Raw genomic sequence first — 9549 nt, forward strand, 5'->3', positions numbered from 1 at the left:
ATAAAAGAAAAAGTGAAACCATACTCTTCAATAGAATTATGCAAAATTATAAATTAATACCAATTTTTAAAAGTATTTTCATGGATGTAGATTCCATACCTTATATGGAAAAATAAATAAATGAGAATATCCAAAAAAGAGGAGGGAAAAAAAACAGTTATTAGACAGGCCTAGCCCTACCAGATATTGGAATATATTATACAGTTTCTGCAATTAAAACAGTACATTAACACAAGAGTTGACAATCAGATCAACGGAAAAAAATAGAAAATAAAGATGTAGACTCAAGTACAATGAGGAAATTTATGTATTTCTCACTGGGAGAAAAGTGTACTTTTTAAAACTAAGTATTGTTTGAAAAGCTAAATGCTACTTTGAAAATAAATAAAATTGGATATAATATCACCTAAGTGGAATTCCAGCAAAAAATCAAGAAAAAATTTTTTTCAACTTGGGATTGTATAATGAAGAACCAATATGAGTATCCAAATTGAAGGAGATTCTGGTAAACCACTGGCCCGAACTTTTCAAAAATGTCAATGCCAAAAAAAATAAACAAAAAAGGCTGGGGAAGTGTTTTAAATTTAAGGGATCTCAAGAAACTTGATAACTAAATGCGATCTGTGATCCTTGTTAAATCCTGGATTTATGTTTTACAAACAACAATAGAGTAAAAGCAAGGTTTTAGCGGGGGTGAGGGGATCAATTGAGGAAATAATATGAACTATACAGTCGATTATAATAATGTAATAACATTGAGAGGATTCGGACTCTCTATGTCTTAAGAGTTTATGACCCATTGTCTAAAGACACTGTATTGTAATCCTATAGGACAGTAGTCCTCAGTAGGAGTAATTTTGCTGCTCTCTCCCCTACACACATTTGGTAGTGGTTAGAAACATTTTTGGTTGTCACAGCTGGGGGAAGGGAGGGCTGTTGCTGGCATCTAGCGTGTAGAGGCCAAGGATGCTACTAAACATTGTACAAAGAGCAAGACAGCTCCTCCGCCCACCCCCCAACAAAAAAAAAATCATCTTGCCTAAAATGTCAATAGCGCCGCGGTTGAGAAACCTCGGTGGGGGAGAACTCCTTATTCTTAGGGGATAGCTAGATATTAGGCTGAGATAAATGAAACCGTCCTTTGAGCAGGTGAAAACACTGGTAACATTTAAGGGCGAGGGGTTATGAGGTTCATAACGAACTCTCAAACTGTTCAGCAGAAACCACTGTACGTGTCCTTCCGCCCTGACTTCCCTCCTCCCTCCGGGACCCGGGAGGGTCGCCCCCCACGCTAGCGTGGAGCTGACGGGCGGAGCCTGCGCGGTGAGAGGAGCCTGACAGTGGTCACTGCGCAGGCGCCGGGCAGCTCGCCGCACTCCCGCTGCGTTTTTCCAAAAGTTGCAGTCCAGCGGGTGGACCACCATCCAGCGCAGCTGCACACAACAGAGAAGGGAAAAGAAAACTCCCCAGGGGCTCCGCTGGCTTCTCTGAAAGTGACAGAGATGCTTTCCCACTAGAAGCCCGGAAGCCTCCTCCTTTGCAATTGGATGAGGGCTGCAGTGAGCACCACTCATTCTTATAAAGCCCCCTGCTAGGAAGAGCCAGTTGTGTTTGGGCCCGCGGTGCCTGGCCATCCCCATCCAGGCTGGATTCTGCAGAGGTGAGTTTTTTATGCTCTCTTTAGTGCATTCCCCTTCCCGTATCTGACACGCCTGGGCAGTCAGTACTCCATCTCGTGACACCACTGACTGAAAGTGCCCCGGGCAGGCGCATTCCACACCCAGCGCCTCACCAGCAAGCGCTAATCTAGGTGACGTTTAAAATACCTTAAAATTCTTTAGCCCAGAGTCCCTTAATCAAGGAGTTGGCACACTTTTCCTGTGAAGAGCCAGATAGCAACTATTTTATGATTGGCACACCAGGAACGGTCTCTGTCGCATAGTTGTCTCCTGTTTCAACAACCTCTTAAAAATGTTAAAAAAAAAAAAAATCTGAGCTGCTGGCCTTATAAAAACATGCACATTATAATGATTAGATTGATCACTCACTTTACCCAGCTTCTTTCAGGCCTGCACCCACCCGTCCCAGATCCCACTACAGTTTTGCAGTAAAGACGGGTTCCACAAAGGCTGTAACCCACCTGAGTTTCGTGGCTTCGCCTTCCCAGATTTGTTCTCCATCTTCTGGGTGCCTCCACCTGCACCTCTGCTCCTCCTCCCTGCCGGATGGCCCCTGGTGAGTTCCTGAGTCAGCAAGGCTACCAAGAAACCGGCAGAGGAGCAGCCAGACCCTTCTCTACTCTAAAATGCCAGTTGATTCCTATCTAGGACCAAAAGCCAAAGTTTCTACATTGTGAATAAATTAGAGTAAAGGTAATACAGGAATATGTCAGGCAATTGTGCTTTCATAGCATTTTTTCTCATGATTAGTGTAATCTATGTCCACTGTAGTAATTGGGAAAATACTGAAAAATGTATAGAAGAAAGTAAAAATCCTCCATAACCTAACCGACAAAAAGAGAAAAAACAAACTACTAAATGTTTATGTACTCTTTAGGTCCTTTTCCCAATACAGATCCTTAGGACGAATTACTGAACAACTGGATTTTTTAAAAATATTTCTTAAGTAACTTTTTTGAAGTCCAAAATACAGAAAAGTGTGCAAACTATAAATGTACAGTTGAGTAAACTTACAAAGATAAAAAGACTAAAGCAGATATACCCTTGCAACCACCATCCAAATCAAGAAATCATACCAAGCCCGCTTAGTCCCCCTGCCCAGTCAGAAGCAGCTTCTCCCCCAAATAAAATCATTGCCTTATCCTCAAATACACAGAGTAGTTTTGTAAGTTCTTAAATTTCAATTAAATGAATTATCCATTAAATTTTCTATAATATTTGGTTCTTTCCATTTATATTTTAATTGAGATTCATCCATGTCATTATTGCTTATAATGGGTCTTTTTTTTCTTTCTCTATTTTATGCTGTTTGGCATCATTATATGAATATAATAGATTTTATCCTTTATACTATTATTTTTTAAGTGACAGATTTATCGAGATATAATTCTTCTACAATTCATCTATTTGAAGTATGCAATTCAGTAGTTTTTTAGTACATTCACAGATAGAGCATCATCACAATTTTAGAACATTTTCATCACCTCAAAACAGTTCCGTACTCTTCAGCTCTCACCTTGTAGCCATGTCCCACCATCCTTTCCAGCCCAAAGTAACCACAAGTTTACTTTCTGTCTTTAAAGGTTTGCTTACTGTGGACATTTCATAAAAATGGGATCCTATAATGCTGAGTCTCTTGCAACTGATCCTTTTTACTGATACTGGATGTTCATGTCATTCCTAGGTTTGGGGCTATTACAAATAATGCTATGGGGAACATTATTATACATATCTGTATTATATGTATCTATAGATAGATTTGTATCACACAGATACATATTTCTATTGGGATATATACCTACGAGTGGAATAGCTCCGACATAGGTTATGCTTATGGTTAGTTATAGTTGATAGTGCCAAATTCTTTTTAAGTTCACTCTCCAACCAGCAGTGTGTAGTGAGTTTTCATGACTACACACCCTCACCAACATTTGGTGGTTGTGTGGTTTCAGTTTATACTTCTCTGATGATGAATGAAAAAAACATCTTTTCATGTGATAATAAGTCATTTGAATATCCTCTTTTAGTCAAGGACCTTTTGAGTTCTTTTCTGTTGGGTTTTGTCTTTTTCTACTTGACTTATTTATTCTAATGTGAGTCCATTTTCATTTATCAGTGCTGTCCAAAAACACCTTACCCTAATCTGTGGCTTGCATTTCAATTATCTCATTGTTAAATGTTAATAAATACAAATTTTTTATTTTTATAAAAGTCTGATTTATCAGTCTTCCTTTATGGTTCATGCTAGCCTGCTTAAGAAATCATTGCCTAGAGGCGCCTGGCTGGTTCAGTTGTTAAGCATTTGCCTTAAGCTTGGGTTATGATCCTGAAGTCCTGGGATCCAGCCCCATAGTGGGCTCCCTGCTCAGCAGGGAGCCTGCTTGTCCCTCTCTAGCTCCCTCTTGCTTGTGCTCCCTCTCTCCTATCTCTCTGTCCTGGGATCATGACCTGAGCCGAAGGCAGAGGCTCTAACCCACTGAGCCAATCAGGCACCCGCTCTGTCATAAATAAATAAAATCTTAAAAAAAAAAAAAAGAAAGAAAGAAAGAAATCATCGACTACAAGGACATCTAAAAACTCTTATGTTACGTATAGGAACTTACAGCTATGTTACAAGTTACATCTAAAAACATACTGTTTTTCTTTGAACAATTAGATTTAACCATGTAGAATGGATTTTGAAGTACGGTATGAAGTAAGGGTTAATTTTATTTATTTATTTAGTTAGTTAGTTATAATATAGTTATCCTACTGACCAAGGTCCAAAAGACCATCCTTTTCCCACTGCTCTGCAGCACTGTCTTTGTCACAAGTCAATAGAAAGGCAAATCAGTGAAAATGTTGGAATTAGTAGACAAGGACCTTAAAATAACCATGACAGATGCATCAGAGAATTTTTTTTAATGTATCAAAAATCCTATTAAAGAGAAGATAAAATAGATGAACAGATAGGAAATTTCAAAAAGATACAGATAATATTTTTTAAAAATGGAAATCCTAGAACTAAAAAATATAATATCTGAAATTATTTGATAGGTTTATCAGTGTGTGTTGGACACAACAATGAAAGTATCATTAAATTTGAAGACAGGTCACTAGAAATGATCCAAATTTAAATCTACTGAGAAAAAAGTTTTTAAATAAACAAGCATCAGTGACTGATGGAATAGTAGCAAGTGATCTAACATACATGAAATTGAACTCCTGATAGCAAGGAAAAGAGAATATGAGGCAGAAAAATATTTGAAAAAATATTAGCAAAAGATTTTTGAATTTGTTCAAATGAATTTATCCTAGGATGTTTACTTGTTTTCAGTGGAAAATTAATCCCAGTATCCTAGCTTGTTATGAATGGAATTTAGAAGTTAACATAAATCTACACGAATAAGCAGGACATTTTAAAGTCACACAAAATATGGAAAAATACCTTATTGATTGGAACTGTCCTGAGCATTACTGTATTTTTATAAATGTTGCCTACTTCCTAAAGGCCAGTAGCACCACCCCAATCATAGTAACATCAAAATTTTCTCAGTTTTTCAAAATATTACTTGCTGTATATGTAGCCCTATATACACTGAGGACCCCCTCTCTCCAGTGGCCTGCCACTTTCTCCTTTGTCCACCCCTTTTGAACCTTATCTTCTAATCCTCACATCTGTCTAACCACACTGACCCCATTCCATCTCAAGGCTTTCCTCAGATGCTCCTCCCCTAGATATCCATATGACTGATTCTTTTCTCCTCCTCCAGTCTTTGTTCAAATGTTATTTCCTCAACAAGACCTGTAGGTTGAACAAGACAAAATAAAACCTTTCACATTCTTTCCTTCTACTTTGAGATGCTTTTATTTGAAATGGTGTGTATCTTAATTATTTAATTTGCTATTGTCCGGGTGCCTGGGTGGCTCAGTCACTTAAGCATCTGCCTTCTGCTCACGTCTTGATCCCAGAGTCCTGGGATGGAGTCCCACATTGGGATCCTTGCTCAGCAGGAAGATTGCTTCTCTGTCTCCCTCTGCCTACCATTCCCCCTGCTTGTGCTCTCTTTCTCTCTGTTAAATAAATAGAGGGTTTTTTGGGGTTTTTTTTTGTTTGTCTGTTTGTTTTAATTTGCTCTTGTCTCACTTACCCCACCACTAGACTATAACTTCCTGTGAAGGAGCAGGCAAGTTTACCAATTTTGTTTTCTGTGGTGTCTTCAGTATCTTAAATGAGTAAAACATTATCATTGTTAACATTTTTCTCAGGACTGACATGTAGGCAACCTTAATTTATTCCTGCTAAGTCCCTATATCTTTCAGGCTATTCCTTCAGTTTTCATGAATAAGTAGGCCTGGTAGTACTCCAGTAATTTACATTTTTAAGGTATGTTTGAGTTTCTTAGCCAAAAGAATTACAGCAGTCACAGTTCCAGCTTTTTAACCAAGGAGAATAAGAAATACCATATGACTGTTTCCAAAGCAACAAAAAGCTTTACCTGATTAAGTAGACTGAGGTTTCCTCCTTATTAGATTGAAGTATCCAACCAAATTGTCGAGGGCCCCCTCACAGAGAAAAACTGCTTAGAGCTATTGTCACCAAAAAAATTTGTCTATTCAATTATAAGCTAATTTGAACCCAACTTTTTTTCTTTAGGCATTCAGGCTTCAGGATGGATAATGAACTTTCAAATAGGAAAGAGATGGAAAATCATCAAAATTACCATAAACTGTACTGCCAACTGAATGCGTGTTTCTTTGTAGCATATGCAGAGTCGAGGACAGTTATATTCCCACATTATACAGCCTGCTAACCTATTGTCTTAATCCAGGTGACTCTTGAAAGCAGAGCCTGAGACAAAGGTAGATGCATACTCTATTTGGGATTGTGATTCCAGGGAGCAGGAATGAAAGAGAAAGGAGTGAACAGGGGTAAAATGGAAAGAAAATCCAGACAAAACAGGTAGTGTTATGGAGTAGTCCACCACGGTTAATGGGTACTTCGCACATGCAGATCCTTCTAGAGATTCTTACTCAGTTTTGTCTCCAGAACTGCCCACCCCTGAAGGATGAAAGGGAGAAGCATTTCTCACTCCACAGCCATCTCTTCCTTGCTGAGGGCCGCTCCCATAGGGTGTTAACTTCTCCATCCCTGTGGGCTGCAAAGATGGAAGAGCCTTCGGGTACCAGAATATCATACATCGCCACACCAGAGGAGCCTTGGGACTGGAAGGTAGATTCTTGGTGCATACCTGAAGCGAAGCACTATCAGCACCAAGCAGAGCGAAACCTCCTCCAAACTATTCACCAGAGCTGTGGCTGGAATTGGAGGTTACAGAGAGATGTGGAACAGGCATCTCATAAGTCTATAGAAGGTGTTCTTAGCCTTGTCTAAATCTGTATCTTCCTTTCTATAATCAAATTTTCAGTTTCCAGCATCTAGGTGGTTCATTCGGTTAAGTGTCTGCCTTCAGCTTAGGTCATGATCTTGGGGCCATGGGATCAAGCCCTGCATCAGGCTCTGTGTTCAGCATGGAGTCTGCTTGTCCCTCTCCTCCCTGGCTCACATGTACTCTCTCTCTTTCTGTCTCTCAAACAAATAAATAAAATCTTAAAAAAAAAAAAAAGTCCAGAACAAGGTTAGCAAAAGGGTTAAATTAGGAAGGTTAAATGTATTAGAAGATGTATGTTAATAATCGTTCTAACCTGGAGTGATGTTGATTAGAAATTGATATGAGAACTTGGAAGATTAAAAAATGATTGTACTTGAAAAATTGGACCATTGGATAGAGATATTAGACTTTGCTGAAACTCATGTAATCTCAGAAACAATCATGAATTGTTTGGGGGGAAATGGAAAAATAAAATTAACCATTTCTGTGTCTCTGTGAGCTTTATAAATCAGTGTCATTAAGTTTTCCTGAAATATTGTTTTCTACTGTCACATAGCACCAGTGATATGGAGCTTATAACCAATTAAGGGAAAATTGGTAGAAACACAGAAAGGAAAAATATTGGGATGATTTCTATCACATAAAGTGCTGTCATTAGTATTAGTGGGAATGGGGGGGATACTTTATGTTTTAACTTAGAGTTCCTCTATGAGGTTCTGTCTTTTTTTGGTGGGGGGAATATATTCTTTTTTTTTTTTTAAGATTTTATTTATTTATTTGACAGAGACAGATCACAAGTAGACAGAGAGACAGGCAGAGAGAGAGAGAGAGGGAAGCAGGCTCCCTGCTGAGCAGAGAGCCCGATGCAGGACTCGATCCCAGGACCCTGAGATCATGACCTGAGCCGAAGGCAGCGGCCTAACCCACTGAGCCACTCAGGTGCCCCTATGAGGTTCTGTCTTACCAGAAATGGTTTTCTCTCTCCCTATACCTTGTGGCATTATTATCATCCTCTCTTATTTGGTCTGGAATTGCCACAAATGAGATAAAACTTTCGAGTTACTCAATTCAATATAAGTTGAGCTTCCAATATTTCCTGTGTATTTGCACCATACATATCAATAAGACATAATATAAAATATTACATTCAAAAATTTCAGAATACATATTCTTTTACGGTTCGCCCAGAATATTCACCAAAATTGACCATATGATGGATCACAAATCAAATCTCAACCAATTTCCAAAGGTTGAAATCATATAGAGTATGAATTAAACTAGAAATCAGTTATATAAAAATAAATAAAATTTTTCCAAGTGCTTGTAATTCTAGGGACATACACCTCATTACCCAAAAGTCAAACTCTAAATCACAATGGAATTTAGAAAATATTTTTAAATGAATGCTAATGTAAGTACCATATATCAAGACTTGTAGGATGCTGTGAAAAGAAATGCTTATGGAAAATTTATAGCTCTAAATACATATATTAGAAATTTTACAAAAAGATTAGCTGTCAGTGTTCCAAGGAGCCGGGGGGAAAAAAAGTGTGTGAAGTAGCTTTTAAGACATTGGACAACTGGCAGTAAAGGAGTGATCACTGAGGAGGAGGAGTAAGGTGACTATACCGTTGCCCTGCTTTCCTGAGTTGCAGCACTCTGGATCATGTTGCAGTCTTGCTGAGTTAAGGAGGCAAAACCTGGGCTTGAGTGAAACTGAGATGTCTTGAATTTTCAGGGCACAGTACCAGCAAGGAGGAAGTTTTGCAGAGAAAGAAACTTCAGAAATCCGCACACAGATCCCTTTGTGTTCACTGCTGAACACTGAGCTTAATTCCCAAAACCAGCATGAGAACGGGAAACACTTAATTTCCATCCAACCTAGTCCTTACTGGGAATTTCAGACATTACTAGGATCCCAAGAAGGTTATACCTTATGTAAGAAAGGATAAACTAGCCTGAGAGTAAAATGTACACTAGACTTGCCCCCCCTAAAACAGCTTAAAAACAAGCCTTAGTAGTATGGAGCTGATTCAGAAGTAGCTACCTGCCAAAACAAAGTTCAAATGTGTCAGTTCAGGTCCCCTAAGAAGCACAGGCAAAGACAGGATTAGATTTACAAGAGATTTATTTGGGGAAATGGCTATGACCGTTAAAATAGAAAGGAAGTCAGAGAAAGCAGAGGAAAGAGGGAAGGAAGGAGGGTTGAGTAGTAAGAGTCTCAGACTGCAACACAACTCCAAGAAAACCAAATACCTAACAACCAGGAAAGAAGATGGAGGCATCTCATGAAGGGGCACCTACTTATCATCTTGTCAAAGAGGGGCTTTTGTACCATCTTCCACCACAGGGGAAGTCCCTAGCTTTTCATAAAGTACTATTCAGGCCCATACAACTGGATTGGTAAATTCTTCAAATATTTAAGAAGAGAAAAATACCAGTCTTACACAATTTTTCTACTAAATAGGAAAACAAAATCTGTCCTAACTTGTTTTATG

At 38.7% G+C, this 9549-nt stretch overlaps 1 long non-coding RNA gene across 1 annotated transcript; it reads left to right on the top strand.

Annotated features, from left to right (window-relative positions):
• The first annotated feature begins 1236 nt into the window (after positions 1–1236).
• Positions 1237–7542, top strand: LOC125096711 (uncharacterized). Its single transcript, XR_007126359.1, has 2 exons — positions 1237–1660; positions 6316–7542. It is a non-coding gene; the product is annotated as an uncharacterized LOC125096711 (long non-coding RNA).
• The last annotated feature ends 2007 nt before the right edge of the window (positions 7543–9549 follow it).

Source organism: Lutra lutra, chromosome 1 (assembly GCF_902655055.1).
Source record: "Lutra lutra chromosome 1, mLutLut1.2, whole genome shotgun sequence".
Classification (NCBI taxonomy): Eukaryota; Metazoa; Chordata; class Mammalia; order Carnivora; family Mustelidae; genus Lutra; species Lutra lutra.